Below are 14653 nucleotides of genomic sequence, written 5' to 3'. Positions count from 1 at the left end.
TGAGATTTTTTTTTTTTATTTTGATGACTCTGTTTAGAAAACATCTGCCTATATATTATGGAAATTGAGTCTACAAACAGATAAAATATAGAGATGTGGAAATAATACGATTGTTCTATTTTATTTTCTAATTTTGTTTTTTGTTTTTTTTTTTACCGGGAAAACACAACACATTTTAAAGAGGTTTTTTTGATAATGATAGTTCATATTATTCTGTTAAACACTAGGTCTTTTCAAAAGTGTCTCTGCTATTTTAATGCATATTGATCTAAACTGATTAACTTGTTCTATATTTTTAAAATTTAGTTTGCTTTGCTCCCCTCATCTGCTTTTTTTTTTTCCAAAAATATTAACTGTAAATCTTGTGCTTGCTTTTGCTCTTTATTGTTTTCCTTGGTCTATCTTATTAAGACCAATTGACACATATATCCCAATATTTTTATCTTTCCAAGCATTCCCTACACATTTAGAATTAGTATCTATTTTCAGTACCTTCATTATCCTTCCTAATCATGGGATACATTTCACTGTTTTTCTGTTTGAAAGCCAATTTTATTACTTAGTCCCTTTCCTACAATTAATTTACTCTAGATGAATTGTTGCTGTATTTTACCTGCGAGAGAACAGCATACCTCTGGTGGTTCAAGTTATCTCTTCCCAAAGCACTCAGTGTGGGACCTTGGAGTTATCAAGTAAATTTATTTACAAACACTTTGAAGATCCCCCTATATGAACTACATTGCATATAGCACTCTAGAGGAGTTACAGAAGAAACAATTTCCACTTTTAATATGTTTATAAATTCATGAGAAAAATGCTCAGAAGTAAAATCAATTATTCTTTAAAATGTTAATCAGCCCAAAATGGCATCATTTATTCATATCATGATTCAGTAAATTTTAATCAATGCCTGCTACATGCCAGTCACTGGGCTGGTTCTAGGAGTGCAGTAAAACCATGGATACCTGACCCATGGCCTCCGAGGTATATCCTGGAAGGCTGATTGAATGTAAACAGAAATTAGGCTGCTCAGTCCTTCAAACATCCAACTCTTGATTTCAGCTCAGGTCATGATCTTGGGATCATAAGATCAAGCCCTGTGCTGGGCTTCACACCTGGCGTGGCATCTGCTTGAGATTCTCTCTCCCTCTCCCTTTGCCCCTCCCCCTGCTCACACTCTCTAAATTAATTAACTAATTAATTAAATCCTTAAACAAAAGAAAAAAGAAAGTGAACAGAAATTACAAGTATGATCACTACCAAGGACAAGCACTGACTGCTCTTGGCACAGGCAACATGGAAATCCAACCTAATCACAGGGTTCAGAGAGTACTTACTTAATGTTTCCCTAAAAACATTAATAATGTTGGCCAGGCAAATACAAAGGAGTAGAAAACAAAGACTGATGTGTACTGACCAAAGGGGCACTGAAAGTGGTGTAGGAAAGGCCTTTGGAAAGAGATAACCCTTGAGCCAATATGTAATCTGATAGAAAAAAAATGTTTAAGGCTCTAGCTGTGTTCTCTATAAAACTCTCCATTTGCTAGGAAGGACATGGAAGGGTTGGAAATGACTGAGGAGTGCATTCCAAGTGGAAGGAACAGCTTAGCAAAGAGTGGAAGGCAAAGCTGTGAGTGTAGATGGGCTGTATGACAGAGGGGAAGCTGGTGAGTAACACAAAATGAAGTCGCACAGAGATGAGAAAGGTATTAAAGAAGCTTTAACATCCAAGAAGTGTGTTCTAGATGCAAGTAGAAAATGAGAGTTAGAGGAATTAGGGGCTGGAAGAAGAATCCTTGGCGCCATGAGGGTGTTACTGCCTGGGTTAGGCTAGTGTGGCAGATGCTGCTGGTGGCCTGCCCAAATCCCTTTGGCATCCCCAATCCCGTTTCCATACACACCACCTGCTACCTACCACAAGCATCTGCGACTCTCTGCCCTAGGGCTTTCCCTGGCCACAGGAGCATGCCTGGCCTATCCAGGGCACAGGCCCGACATTTGGGGGAGTTAATACCTTTCACCAGAAAAGGACAGAAATTCAGTGCATGAGTACCCCAGTTCTCCCACCCCAGCAGAGAGGGACAACTATGAGGTACATCCTACTAAGTCTTCCAGAGGTCCTCGATGGGGTGATTGCCAAGCACCTCCTCTTAGCTTTCTTCTCCTGTATTGCTTCCTCGTTCTTCTACGAGCTGTCCTGGGATCATCTCCAAACAAGTGGCCTGTACCAAATCCTTGTCTCACAGTCTGCTTCTAGGGGAACCCAAACTGAACAATTAGTTACTGAGGAAACTAAAGAAGAATAAGTGGTATTTGGTGATAAAGACAGAGTCCCTTAGTGGATACCCACCTAGGACTCTGGTACCCAACCCCATACTCTACAGCAAACTCCGTTCACTCCTAGTAACAAAGATGCATTGAAATTGTGTTGTTCACCCACTAAATGAGAGCTATGACTCACCAACACTGATAGTGACAAACAGACATGGTCCTTGGGGGCGCCTGGGTGGCTCAGTTGGTTAACCATCTGTCTTCAGCTCAGGTCATGATCCCAGGGTCCTGGGATTGAGTCTCGCATCAGACTCCTTGCTCAGTGGGGAGCCTGTTTCTCCCTCTCCCTCTGCCTGCCATTCTCCCTGCTTGTGTGCTCTCTCTGTCTCTCTCTCAGATAAGAAATCTTAAACAGAGAGATAGAAACATGACCCTTAAATTACAAAAATCTACAAAAATACAACATTCAGGGCTTTGCATAGTTAACCTGCCCGATACTGAGCTCAGGTTGTTTTGATTACAGAGAATGAACACCCATGGAACCAGGACACCTCTGCGTTAACAAGGACTGGACAGACACGTAATCGAAGCACTCATTTTACAAGGTAAGGCCACTGAGGCACAGGGAAGAGAACTAACCAGAGCAGTCACACAGTTGGTAAGTGGAGACCTGAGAATAAGATCCGATTCTCTGTCTCTCTGTCTCGTCCAGCCCGCCCCACTGCTGTCTGCCAACAGGAGGGGGAAAACACCTTCAAAATAATGGGAAACTATTGTTTTACCGTATCTATGGTGAAGGACTGAGGCCAACTGTTTTGACAGCAGTTGCTCTCAGTACTAACGAAACAGCAGTTTTTAGAGAGAAAAATCATGATTCGCAAAATTCTAAAATGTGCCCTCTTGCCACGTTTTTCTTTTTTCTGGATTGAAAGATCAGAGAAGTTAATGTGTACAAAGAGCAGTTCAGTACCCTCACCTAATGAGAAGGTATGTATCTAAGTGACCTTTGTCATTGAATACAATCCAGACTTCTCTGCCAACGCTGAGAATAGCGGTTAATTACCTACCCAAACACCACTCACCAGAATTCGGAAATGAACGTCAAACAGGGAAAGATGGGTCCCGCCAAACGCACCTGGAAAAAGGCAACAGAGACAGCCAAACTCCAAACTGGAGTTTGGCGATTGTTAATACAGTCGTTCTGTGGGGACTTGTTTGGGTGCCTACGATCAAGCACATGTACGTGAAATATTTGTGTTATCTGTAGCTGAAGGAACCCACCTCGTTTTCCACTTCAAGTTCCTAGTCTCCCAGGTAACAAGGCTTAATTTCCATCTAATTATGACCTTCTGTCAGGGTCGCGTCTAAGTTTCTGGGGGGCTCTGACAAAGTTCTAAGCTACCAATGGGGGTCAGGGGGTGAGTGGGCTCTGGGTCTTGGTGGTTATCCGTCCACCACCTTTTCTTGTCGCGTCTGTCACATGCTGACCCCCGAGCTACTTGGGGTCTGCGCCGTCTGTGCCATGTTTGCACAACTCTTGGTAGCAAGGGAAAAGGGTCTGCTTCTCCTCCTACCATGCTGAGGAGTATGGGGACCCTGGGGAGCTGACACAGGTCCGCCTGCCTGGATACGGCTCCTGACATTTCCTCTGCTCCCGAGCCATGCTGCTTCCCAAGCCCCGCTCAGGAAAGGTAGCACCAGCCTCTACTGTGTTTCAGGTTTCAGCCTCGTGGAGGTCCTCCACCTCGGGCCAAGGAGTAGGCAGCAAGGTTTCCAGGGAACAACCCAGCCTCTGAGGCTCTCACTTCCTCCTGGCCATACACCTCCCACAGTCTAGACTGCATTACTGGGAAAACTGACCCTGGCTGATTAAAGTTCTTTCTGAACACTGCTATGACTTTTGCCATATATTTTGACCTTGACTTGTGCAGATCCCAAGAGCCAAAAATCTCCGTCTTTTTTCTTTCTGTTCTTTGACGCTCCATGGATTTGCTGCTTGAATAGAGAAAGTGTCACAAGGTAACAACTGCAACAACCAGAAGAGTAAAGATTAATCATCAATTAATATATAAAAGGATGTCTCCACTGACATACAGATTTTAATTCTTACTCTGCCTTTTCATGTGTAATATAAGATTTTAAGTGTGATTAAAATTGAGACTGGTGAGGGACACCTAGGTGGCTGAGTCAGTTAAACATCCAACTTTGATTTCAGCTCAGGTCATAGTCTCAGGGTCAGGATATCAAGTCCCCAGTTAGGCGCTGCAAGGAGCAAGGAGTCTGCCTCTCTCTCTCTCTCTCTCTCTCTCTCTCTCTCCCTTTGCCCATTTCAGTCATGGTGGGCTGAAAGCCTCATGGTCCCACCCACCATAATTTACCCATTGGGTTGAGTGTCCCCTGCTAATGATTTCATGACAGTTGACCGAGAGCCCTCATCTTTAGTCCAGTCCCACCCAGATCCACACTGGTGGATCAGCTATCTTCACAACAAAAGTGAGAAGCACAACTTTCCGCCTCTTAATTTGTAATGTATAGGGCCCATGCACCAGCGCAAGACAGGGACCAAGCTGGAACTGGAGTTCAGGAATCTGTATTTAGGTCATGTGCTGGGCGGTGTTATATTTGTTCTGCTCATTTTCTCTCATTGGTCTACGCTGATCCCAGTGTTAGCCATTATCAGAGACCTGAGTGCATCTTAAACTTGAAGCTGTTTGTTCTTGACTTCTTTAAGGGAACTAGGTATCGTCTCAATAGATGATGGCATTAGTGTGAACCCTAAGAAGACCTAACAAAAAATTTTATTTGAAATTTATGGCAATGCATTTTTCTCCTCAGTATGCAGCAGCAGTCACTGGATAAAGTTAGTTTTCCTGTATATACAACAGTTTTATTTAGCAAGAAAGAATTTCTTAGAAAATAATTTCTGGACTAGAGACACAATTTTAATTGAGTAGAAACCATTCGATATAATAGAAGCTACAGTTAACTGCTTTGTGGATATCCTTCTCGGGGTCAAAAATAATTTGGTAAAACACCTTCCTGAAATTATATCCATTTTGGGTCTCACTACATCATGCAATTGAAAGCTAAATGAAATTCTGATTAGTAGCCTGCTGTTAAATGATACAACATAAAAGGCTAAATGCCATGTAATTGATAAGCAACTAAAAACTCAACCAGTCTGTATACCCTAAGCAAATGAGCATACTTCAAAAATAATGATGTGATACCTCATTATCAATCTCAAAATCACTCTGGCACATTCAGTGTGCTGAATAAAGGTTTTGTGGTTTGGGGGTTTTTTTGTTTGTTTGTTTGCTTTTTCCCCCAAACACCATCCCTTATCAAGTTGGAGAAAGGGCATGTTCTCAATTATTAACCAGTATTTATTGAGCACCTACTTGGGATGGGTGACCATACTGAGCATTATGGGTCCTTCAAGGGATAATAAACATTATTGCTTCCTCATAGTAATTTGCTAAATATTTTTCAAAGAAGTTTTTAAAAATGCTTATTTCCAGAAATAAGTTCTAGACATTAGAAAGGACATCTTGATAGAAGTGAAAACAGTCAATTCTCGCAGGCACCATTCTTTTCTCCTGACTTTCTTCCCTCTACAATCGGCCAGCACGGAAGCACGCTCAAAGACCTCCACATTCGGCAGACAGTAGACAGAATGATAGACATCATGTCAGACAGATATGAATTCAAACCCTGGTTTTATTATACATCTGTGTGGACATAAACCACTAAATATCTGTTACCCCTTGGAAAATAGCATTCATGATGCCTTCCTCACTGGGTTGTTTCCAGATTAAAAGAAATAACAAGTACTTGGCACACAGCAGAGCATAAGTGCACAAGAAATAGTCATTAATATTATCATTATTATCATAAGAATTGTTTTAAGAGCCATAAAAGGGGGCACCTGTGTGGCTCAGTCCATTAAGCAACTGCCTTCAGCTCAGGTGACGACCCCAGGGTCCTGAGATCAAGCCCCCACATCAGGCTCCCTACTCAGTAGGGGAGTCTCTCCCACTCTCTCTGCTCATGCTCTCTCTCTCTCTCACTCACTCTCTCTCTCTCTCTCATTCAAATAAATAAATAAAATCTTTTTTTAAAATAATAAATAAATAAAAGCCAGAAAAGATAGCAAGACCCAGAAAGAATGGAATTCCCTCTCTACTTACCTCGAGGCTGGTGTCTTAATTTTCTATTTCTGTCCCGAGATCTGCCCCTAGGGATGCCTGGGAGGCTCAATTGGTGAAGCGTCTGCCTTCAGCTCAGGTCATGATCCCAAGGTCCCAGGATCGAGTCCCACATTGTACTTTCTGATCAGCCAAGAGCCTGATTCACCCCCAGACTCTCCCCTACCTTGTGCTATCTCTCTTTCTCACTCTCTTTCTCAAATAAATAAATAAAAATCTTCTAAAATGAAAAAAATTAAAAAATAAACAAGACCTGCCTCTGGAAAGTCCACTGTCACCCAAAAAGGCTATGCTCACACGTAGTATTAGTCCTACTAACAAGCACAAATAGGATGATTTACTCAATAAAATACCCTAAACATACAATCCTACGTGACATACACACACTGAGTGGAAGTAATTTTGCCATCAGTGCATAGAGGGTTGAACAGTAAATGTAGGAGTTAGCTCAAGGCTTAACATTAATGAGCAAACAAAATATATAGATCAGATTTTCGAGAGAGAGAGAGAGATGTTGGTAAGTGCTATGTTTTTGAAAAAGGCTCTTTGGTTAAATACGTTTCAGAAACCTTGATTTTAAAAGGGAAAAATAAAATTATTTCTGCAAGACTTTCATAATCTGTAATAAGCTGACAAGCACTATGGAGCTTAAATAGCTAATATAAAATTTGTAGTATTTCCCTAATTTATATATGTTGAACTTTCACAAACATGTCACAATGTTTTTATGGTGGTAGAGATAGTTCAAGAACTAGTGTTTTATGGAACACTGAGAAACACTGGTGAATTTAAAAAAGCATTATTATTCTAGAAGATAGATAGCTCCATGGGCTCTAACAGGCTGTCAAGTTTTAATGGGAAAGAGATTTAATCTCTTTGAAGAATGGATAGGATAAACCATTCAAGGTGGGAATTAGCAGGAAAAAAGAAAAAGAAAACAACCCTGGTATATAGCTACTAAAAGATATTTCTTACATATTCATTTATTTATAAATCCTTCCATTTTTATTTATTCATAATTCTAATTTCCACAAGGGATTTGAGGTGGCTCCCAGATGTATGTTTACCCCTCACCACCACTTAGCTAGCACTTGAAAATGATCCTTTATGTTGTGTAATACATCGTGGCTTGCTAAGTCTCCACATGCAGGGTTCATGAAATATAATGGCTTAAAAACGGTGGGGGTGAGAGGAGCAGTAAGCAGTCAGTGACACCGATTCTCAGCCTTCACAGGAACTCCTGTCCTTTTAACAAGTATCTCAGCGGACTCCATGCCGGTAATGTTAAAGATTTTTTTTATTTAAAGATTTTATTTATTTATTTGACAAAGAGAGAGAGCACAAGCAGGCTCCCTGCTGAGCAAGGAGCCCAATGCAGGACTTGATCCCAGGACACTGGGATCATGACCTGAGCCAAAGGCAGATGCTTAACCAACTAAGCCACCCAAGCGTCCCTAAGAGTCCATTTTTTTGAATGTTGCTTTAGATTAATGTTATTTAGGGAGATATCTAATCTTTCTTCTTCTTTCTTCTTTCTTCTTCTTTCTTCTTTCTTCTTTCACTTATCATCACTCTCTAAAAACATAGTATTTCTCTAGATACTTAGATGATGATAGATAACAGATACATAGATGCATGGATAGAGAGATGATAAGTGAGTGGATAGGTAGATAGGTAGGTAGATAGATGTATATTCCAAGAGTATTACAAGAATAAATTATGACTGGGGATAATCTAGACTAGGGATTTCTAATTCTGTGCTAAAATAATCTATCCTAACAAGGAGATGACTTCTTATTACTCCAACTTAATTTTTTTCAAAGTCAGAAATACAGGAAGAAGAGAAAGAAGAAAAGGAGGAAGGGAGAGGGAAGGGAAAGAAAGGGATGTGGAAAAGAAAAAGGGAATAGAGCTGGTAGTTGTAGTTAAATATTTTTAGTTTCATTAAAATGGTTTAAAAGGAGGAATTTACCAGGGTGCCTGGGTGACCTAATCAGTTCAGCATCCAACTTTTTGTTTCCATTCAGGTCCTAATCTCAGGATCTTGAGTTCAAGCCAAGCCCCGCCTCCCTTGGCTTGGCTTCATGTTCATAAGGAGTCTGTTTGAGATTCTCTCTCTCTGCAGCCCCCTTTGTCGTGTGTGTGTGTGTGTGTGTGTGTGTGTGTGTGTGTATGCACACTTAGATAGATAGATGATAGAACAGAACTTGGGGTCAAGGGTCGACAATGTTTCTGTGGCAGGCCCCACAAGAGTGAGCCCAGGTTCTCATATCAAAGGACAGAAGTGCACTGACTCTGCCGGCAGCCCCATCTAAGGAATCCTTTGGAGGGGGAGCCTTGGAAACAAGAATTATTCAAGGGTAAATAAGATTTGGGTTCATATTTATCAGTCTCTGGAAAATAACATTTGTAATGCTATTTTTCAATATGATTTCTCACAACTGCAGGATAACAAAAGGGAAAGGAACACACACAAAGTATGGCACAAAGTGGTGTGGTTCGCGTGGTCCTTAGGGGGTGGGGTGCCTGCCTAAGTGACTCAGAATGACAGCTGTCAGTTCCAGCCTGTCCCAGCCCCATCCTCATCTCCCATAATGACTACCTGCCATCTGTGTCCTCAGCCACACCCATCTGGGCACCAATGACTGACTCAGCCTAGCAGAATTAGAAGCTCATCCCCTGCCCACTTGCAAGTGGGGTCTGACAACTGTTCAGAGCCATCTTAAGTCATTGAACCTGGAGGTCAGCAGAATCCTCTGTGCCAGGAAGAATATTACATTTCAGGTTCCCTAACTAACCCTCACCGGCATGGCCAGCCTGTCTGACCCTTTAGTTCAAGCTCATGGTGCTTGCTTTCTCTGGAGAGTGTCTTCCTCAAGGTGTAGGCAATTAGGAACTGATTTTGAACACCAGTCAGTCACCTCAGGAGTTAGACCTTTCTCACCTGGCAGGGGAAAGTAGGAAGACTGGGAAAGATAGGAGAATTTTAATCCATAGGAGAACACAGTGAAAATATGAAAAATGAAAACTTACACCACAAAAAGCAGAAATGAGACCACAGGTAAAGATTGCAAGGAAGCCCTCAGTTTAGTGAGCACTTGGCTACCTGGATAATTTATCCAGACATGTCAGGCACCAGGGTTAGGTCCACAGTGAAGAAGCTTTCATTAAACTTGCACCAAGAACAGGCTCAGATCAGGAAGCAGGTGTGGCTGTATCCAGGGGATGAAGTCCTGGGTGTTTTTTAGAAGAACTGGGTAAGACTGGGACTGACTTTCATTTGTGATGTTAACACAACAACACTTTGCATTAATTATTCTTTGAATATTGACATGTTTTCTCTACTACTTTTGGCACCTCTATCCTCTCACTGTTTTTTCAGTGTGGTGACTAATGCACACAATGGTTAGAAGAAAAAATAGAACTACACAATGCTGGGTTCCTTTTTACTGCAGTCTTGATAGGTTTTTTTGAAATTCGATGTAATCAGACCATCAGTCACTGGCATGTCAGACATAATGAATGCAGAACTGAATCCCCACAGTTCCAGTTTCCAGAAAAGGGAATAATCTCCTTCACAAAGGGGCAGGTCTGACCCCACCCCTTCCCTAAGTAATCCTTCAGCCCTTCCTTTAGCATCTCCTATGGTTCGACCCTTCTCAGTTTTCCACACCCCTCTTCTTCTGGGTCTCTAAGTTTCACAGGGTTCCTTTTTGGAACTTTTCTTCCCTTTCATTTGCTGATTCTTGTCTGCGTCCCTTCTGCTCATGACCTCACAGACATCTCTGGGCATGATTTCAAGATGTCTCTAAAATGATTTGACACGTCTGTCATCAAAATTTCTTACTACCTCAAGCACAAAGAAAACAGAGCTACTCCCTTTTCTAAACACAGAGTTCTGTGTGCATAGAACTTGCCCTCCTCTTCCTCATTCCCTGACAGGCTAATCGCATCCTGAATTAGTCAACATTCTCTCTCAACACATGACTTACTTCCTCCATGTAAGCATCCATTGATATATTTTTTTTTAATTGAGACACAAATGACATAGAACACTGTATTAGTTTTAGGTGCACAATATAATGATTCTATACTTGTGTCTATTGTGAAATGATCATGTCTCATTAACATCTATCACCATACATGCTTACAATTTTTTTTCTCTTTTTGTGTTGAGAATTTAGAAGATTTAGTCTCTTAACAATTTTCAAATATACATCACAGTATTCTTAACTGTAGTCACTATGCTGTACATTACATCCCCAGGACTTACTTATTTTATAACTGGAAGTTTGATGCATGCATCCATTTTATTGGTTTCATATTCCTTGGGTCCTGTCTACCTTTTGCTTAGGCTCATCATAATGACCTCTCACTCTTCTCTGCAAATTTACCTCAGAACTCCAACCTATGTCTTTAATATGTCTCAAGTATGTCACATTACTGAGCCCTCGGTCAAGTGTCTCCAGCAAGGCTACTGCCATTATAGAGCTTGGAGACCACTGAGTGACCTGATTACCAAAGAGAGCACTTGAAATGACAGCACAAGGCAGAACAACCACACTCCAACCCTCCCCCAGCCACAGGGAGCCTCTCCATGATACAGTCAAGCACAGTGAACTTCCAGAAAATGTCTATGAACTCCATCTACTTAATCAGGGAATAACTGAAAAACTCCTTCTTATGATATTCACATATCAAAAAAAAAATTCTCTAAGGAAACCATGAAGCATTTTCCAAAAGAACAACGGAAAATAACATTTTAAAAAAGTATTTCCTATGTATTTATATATAAAAAATGAAAAACCAAGAAGCCTACTCATCAGAATTTTCGGGTTCCATATGTTTACCTCAAATGCAGTTATGGTTGATGAAAACCAAATTTAACAAGCAAGAAAGCTTGTTGTTTTTCCAGCTCTCACCTACTGTGTTCAGGTTCCTCCTACCCCTTCCAACCCACATCCAAACCTTCCCCTGGCCCAAGCTGCTTAGGGACATCCCTGAGAAGTCGCATCATCCAGACATACTCATTGTTTTCATACAGGCCTGGCTCTAATCTCTCTTTCCATATACATTTTTCATAGACAGTGTGTGTGTGAGAGAGAGAGAAAGAGAAAGAAAAAGAGAGAGAAAGAGAGAGAATATGAGAGAGAGAGAGGCAGAGATGGGGGGAGGAGAGAAAGGGAGATAAGCCTGCTTTCAAAGCATTTACTGTATAGTAGAAACATAAAAATTGATGTTTACTTAACTATCAAATATTTGCTATTCACCATGCTAGGTTATTTACATTCATTATATCACTTAATCTTTGTAGCTTCCTCAATAAAATATATACTATTGCTATTTCCGCTTTAGAAATAAAAAAATTTTACATAAAGAGAGAGGCTAAATAACTTGTATAATCACCTATCAGGTGTCAGAGAGTGGTTTTATCTTGAATACATATTTGTCTGGATTTTCTCAAACAACCCACTCTCCCTCCGCCATATCCCATTTTCCCAATTCATCCTCTGGTACTCCTCTTCCACCAGTCCCTGAAACTGACAATCCATCGATCCTACCCTCTTTCCCCTGCCCTCCTTACCCCACTTAAAATCCACAGTCCATCATCATGAATACTCCGTGGCACACACCTCCAGTCCCTTTCTGGCTGGCTCCCTGTGCATGCTCCCCTGGTAAAAACCCAACACTGATTAAACCCAACACTGCACCTCTTCTATGTCTGCTCCCTCCCAGCTGCTCGTGGCTAGAGAGACGCACACAAGCAAGAGGACCGGTCTCTGGTGAGACATAAGCTTTAAGCCAGTCCTTAATGGTGAGCACTTTTATGATTGTGGTGACATGCATCTAAAGGCATGGTTAGAACATAAAAGTGAATGAAGCAAGTTCTGTAAGTTCCCAAGTGCTTCCCAAGAGGAAGCCAAGCTCAAAGATAGACTAGGAATCACTGGTCAAAATTGTATTAATGGAGGAAAGCCATTTCTCCTACTTTCCTTAAGCTCTCTTTGTTCTTCCCAGTAACACATGAAACTTAATTTTAGAAACAATGTCCCCACCTTCAGTGAATTAACAGAAAGAGAAACTCACATGGCTCTTAGAGAATTAGGAATAGTCTGTATGTTGGCCAACAGTGCTGCATACAAATGCCATCAAAGGAAGATGGCTCGCTGATTCCCACTATCCTCAGAGCCACAGCATTTTCACCTTCAACCTCTTAGGCTCAAAAACCTAATGTCTTCAGGCCACTAAATATAAGCACTCAGTGTAGACTCACAGTAACCAAACTGGCAAACAGATGTATAAAACCAGAATCAAACTACAAATAGGCCTATTACAAAGTCTCTAGTATTGGAATTGGTATAATCCCTTTTCCTCCTCTGCATAGGAACCCAAATCATAAGCAGAAGTTTGACTGGTGAGCTTGTAATAGAGAAGTCATCTTCACTGAGTATATAATAGCATTAGTTTGAGTTAGCCTAGGGCATCCAGTGCCACAATACTAATAATAGCTTTGCCAGTGGTACTGGGAGCGTGGTCCTTGGTTGGCCCCCAATTCTCCACCTTGGCACAGTGCTTGGATGGTTGATGAAAGGTCAATATTGGCCTTTGGCATCCTCCTCCCATAGTAATGAAAATACTTTTCTTTAATAACCTCAATGCAGTCAATCTAGTTACTGTTAAGTTCCACAGAACTGAAAACTATTTTGTCTGTTTAAGATAACTTGACATAATTCTGGTCTTTTATGGAGTGACTTCACAGGTAAATTCTCAGAGTTCAGTGAATATGACATCTTTACAAATTCTTGGGGAATCCCTCTGTGCAGCCTCTACAAGATGTCAGTGGGAAATTCTAGAATAAATAGGAGGAAAATATGACCTACGTTCTATTTTGGGAGACAAGAAAAAGCAGGTAGATGCTTACAGTATTTCATCTCCCTTCTCTGCTTATGCACAGGGCTAGTACATCTTGGTATGTGCCAGAAAACTGATGACAAAGGAAAATTTAACGAAGGATAGCAAAGATTACCCCTCCCAAATTTCCCCTGTGTCTCTGATGTTTTTTCAAAGAGTTATCATTACAGCCAAATGCTGCTGTTTAATCTACGTCATCCCTGTGCACCCGAAAATCTGTAAAATCTGTAACAACAGGGAAACAATATTATATTGTCTCTTCAATTCTAAACAATGTAAACAGTCCTCATCACCCAGAGTGTTTGTGGTTCCCATTTTACCGCAGCATAATAAGCAAGAAGAGATTAAAGATAGTGTTTTCTCTGCTTTGTCTTTTCTGCAGTCCCAATTTAGTTTCTTTTACATCCGGTCAAAAGAATGTAGCTTACTGCCTCCAAACTCATTATCAGTACAATAAGATAACGTTCACAGAATGCAGTACGTATAAATGGAATTCAAACTCCTGATGGCTATATTAAGATCATATTTTTTTAATTAATTACAGAATACCAGTTAATTCCTCTGAGCATTTAGATTTTTTTTACCAGAAGTAATTAACTCCTCTGACCTTCCCTCATCTTTTTAACACTGTGAACCACTGTCGTTAGCGTCGTGTTAGATGCGCTTTCTCATACTTGCCGCACACAGATGCAAAGCTCAGCCACGGCACTCTGACATCTAAACGTAGACGGGAGCCCCCCTCTCGCTGGAGCCTTCCTGCACACAGACTCCGAGTTCTGATGCAAGTGCCACCAAGGTGATCTTCACCATCTGTCCAACATTTCTGGGGACACATCATGGGCGTATATTGGAAGGAGGACGAGTCGATGTTTCCCTCACATTGGTCCGTGCTATTTTTTCCACCCACCAAGCCAGTAAGCTGCACAGATCTCTGGCAAGCAGCCACTTTCAGTTTTCTCAAAAGCCGAGAGAGTGGTTCCCCTACTTTTTAAAAAGCAAATGCTGCCTTAGTCAACCTAATCATTACTTAGAGAACGATAGCAAAGAATCAAGCCCACTGCTTTTCATGCCTCAGGAAACCAGCCTGGGCTGCATTCCTCAATGTTTCAACTTCTCTTTTCCAGAGGACAGAATAGTAGTGTAGAAAACGGGCTCTCCTCCAGGGGAACCACCCACCTTCTGAGACTCTGTGTACAAGAATGTGCTATTTCTACTCCATCCTGGAACTCCTCAGTGGAATGTGACCAAACCCTAGCACCAGG

General features: G+C 41.3%; 1 protein-coding gene across 1 annotated transcript in view; it reads left to right on the top strand.

Annotated features, from left to right (window-relative positions):
• KLF12 (Kruppel like factor 12) overlaps nucleotides 1-14653 on the top strand; it is a 612181-nt gene that overhangs the window by 45245 nt on the left and 552283 nt on the right. The window contains exon 2 of the mRNA XM_044249872.1: nucleotides 2795-2876. The gene's annotated coding sequence lies outside the window, so the exon portion shown is untranslated. The remainder of the gene's footprint in view (nucleotides 1-2794; nucleotides 2877-14653) is intronic.

Source organism: Neovison vison, chromosome 5 (assembly GCF_020171115.1).
Source record: "Neovison vison isolate M4711 chromosome 5, ASM_NN_V1, whole genome shotgun sequence".
Lineage (NCBI taxonomy): Eukaryota > Metazoa > Chordata > Mammalia > Carnivora > Mustelidae > Neogale > Neogale vison.
The sequence above is the reverse complement of the archived record's forward strand: the minus strand, read 5'-3'. Positions and strand labels throughout refer to the sequence as shown.